This window comes from Octopus bimaculoides, chromosome 8 (assembly GCF_001194135.2).
Source record: "Octopus bimaculoides isolate UCB-OBI-ISO-001 chromosome 8, ASM119413v2, whole genome shotgun sequence".
Classification (NCBI taxonomy): Eukaryota; Metazoa; Mollusca; class Cephalopoda; order Octopoda; family Octopodidae; genus Octopus; species Octopus bimaculoides.
In genome coordinates this window covers 21,205,789-21,208,722 of record NC_068988.1, presented here as the reverse complement: position 1 = coordinate 21,208,722, position 2,934 = coordinate 21,205,789, and the positions used below count along the sequence as shown (strand labels likewise).

Below are 2,934 nucleotides of genomic sequence, written 5' to 3'. Positions count from 1 at the left end.
TGTGTGTGTGTGTGTGTGTGTGTGTGTGTGTGTGTGTCCCAACACTTGACAAGAGTTGGTTTGTTTACAACCTGTAACTTCGCTATACAGCAAGTGAGGTTGATGGGACAAGTACCAAACTTAGAAAATGGGTACTAGGGTTGATTTGTTCAACTAAACCCTGCAAGGCAGTGAGCGCGCCAGTGTGGCCACAATCCAATGAGAAACAAGTAAAAAGAGAAAGAAAAAAAATCACATATTTAAAAATTACACAGGGTACCCAAAAATAGTCAAATGATTATATCCAAGAATTATTTCACTCAAACCAGAGTCCTGCTTTTTTAAAAAACAGGAAAATTGAATTTTCAGCATGTTCACCATGTTGAGAGATGATGAAAGTTTATTTTAAAATAGGTCATCAGTCCCAGGTTTTAAATACTGCTATACTATGACGAACATTCCAACTGTCACAGTCCCTCGGCTTCTTAAATATTCTTTTTTGTCATCTCTCAGCCACAACAAAGAATTCTCATAAGGTGCATCATATATCATTGTCAAAATATAATGTAGTATGGTTATCATTTCATATAGCATTTGTCTACTTTCCTTCCCCTAGATCTGTGAACAATAATTCTACTTGTCAGCTACTACTGTCATATCACTTTTTCAAGCCCAAGCAAAAGTGCAATTAGCTTCAATATTGTCAGTTGATCTACTAGAAATAGCAGCAAAATTTACTGTCATAGATAGCTATCACTAAAAGGAAAGATGGTTACAACAGGAATGCTTTCACCATAGATCTGGCACTTGAGTCATTTCAATCCTTCACACTTTTCAAGTTTCATCAAAGCAAAAGATACATTAATTAAAATTGCAAGTATTATAGCCTTCTAGCTCTTGATAAAAGGGGAACATTCATGAATTTCAAGCTCTATCCTAGTCTTTTCCTATCAAGCCTTATGAGTGGATTTTGTAGACGGAAACTGAAAGAAGCCCATCATATATATGTATATATATGTGTGTTTGTGTTTGTAACCCCAATATCGCTTGACAACCGATGGTGGTGTGTTTACATCCCTGTAACTTAGCGGTTCAGCAAAAGAGACTGATAGAATAAGTACTAGGCTTACAAAGAATAAGTCCTGGGGTCGATTTGCTTGACTAAAGGCAGTGCTCCAGCATGGCCGCAGTCAAATGACTGAAACAATTAAAAGAGTTAAAAGAGTAAAGAGAAGAAAGCAAAGATTTTATGACCAGCATCAATGATAATTCTTTCAAGCAATTTCTCTCTCGTAAATAACAGTTTTGGTTTGGAAGAAGTCACACGAGTTAATCAAGCAAAGATATGACATACAAGTTGTTAGACGCAGACTAAGTGCAACACACAAATCTATTGTATCACAAACATATACCATGCCTTCACCAAGCTAAAGACTGGACCATACTGCACACTCCAACACAGTGATGAATCATATATAGGATTCGATGTGACAGTCTGTCCATATACTCTCCTCACTGTCCAATCTATTTTTGTATGTGTAGTTCCAAGTAGACTTAGTCAGAGAGCAATAGTTACTGTTCCTCTGCTGGTGTGCATCCTAACACTGTCTGGAATTCAGGACACAGCAGCTATTTGTACATTTTTGTTTTCAATCACCATCAATGACTCACTTCTGATACTTTTTCACACATCTTTTATATTCACTATTTAAATTATGCGATCTACAGTCAAACAGGGATTAGCACTAAAAACAAATTTTTGTATCTATAAAATTTAAGTGAAATGTAAAATTGAGTAAAATGCTCAAATATGAAGCCATCATCATCATCATCATTTAGCATTCACTTTTCTATACTTGCATGGGTTGGATGGAATTTGTTGAGACAGATTTTCCACAACTTGATGTCTTATCTGTCACCAACACCCACATGTTTCCAAGTAAGGTACTATTTCCCATGACTAGTCATGTTTCCAAAGTTTCCATCTACAAAATCTGTTCACAAGCCTTTGATTGGCCCAGGACTACAGAAGACACTTACTCAAGGTGCCACACAGTGGGACTGATCCCAAGACCAAACTTGGGAAGCAAACTTCTTACCACAAAGCCACAATGACGATAAAGAAGATGTTGAGATTATACAATATTTATGGTTCACTAAAATACTACTTTCAAACTTTTCCATAGCTTGCAATTTTTAATTCAACTTTTTTCAAGATAGCCTTCAAATTACATGGTTCAAGGTGCCATACTGGGATTGCCAATCCTTGAAATTGATTAATCAGTTCCAATAAATATTTCCAAGAACCTTATAACTGATAGAATACCAGTTTGAGATCACCTGCACATTAGAATTTCAACATTTACTTCAATGATACAAACATGGACCAAGGAGGTTTCTAGGAAATATTCTAACCTATTAAAAATAGCAGGAATACGTACCTCAAATCCTTATCTTTCTCAAAGGATACATTGGACAATGTAGTCCTTGGTATTAAAAAAACAGAAAATACAAAAAAAATCAAGAGCCTAGAATGTCTTGGATCATAGGTATGCTAGCTCAGGACCAACCTTTGGATAAATATAAAAAGTATTAACAAAACTGCCCTGTTAGACTTTTATAACGGGAGGGTATTATGGGTTCTTTTTTTTTTTTTTTTTTAAAGAAATATCAACTTTGCAATCATCCAAATTCAAAATAATTAGCCTAAACAATTTCAAGTTTCAAGAATGGGTACAGTAAAAATACTGACTCACAGAATTAATGTATTTTTTTTAATTTATTTCACACATTTGTTTAGGTTGGCTAAACACTTTGTCCGATGCTCTTAGTGATTGTGCATGTTCGCCTTCCCGATGATGATGAGAACAACAACAACAAAATTTCTAGTGTTTGCATAAAGTCAGTGTACAACTAATACTTATTTCAACAGGGTTTAAACCGCAGCGGGACATA

At 35.3% G+C, this 2,934-nt stretch overlaps 1 protein-coding gene across 1 annotated transcript in view; it reads right to left on the bottom strand.

Annotated features, from left to right (window-relative positions):
* Positions 1-2,934, bottom strand: part of LOC106871947 (nuclear distribution protein nudE homolog 1) — a 63,221-nt gene that overhangs the window by 42,679 nt on the left and 17,608 nt on the right. The window lies entirely within an intron of this gene.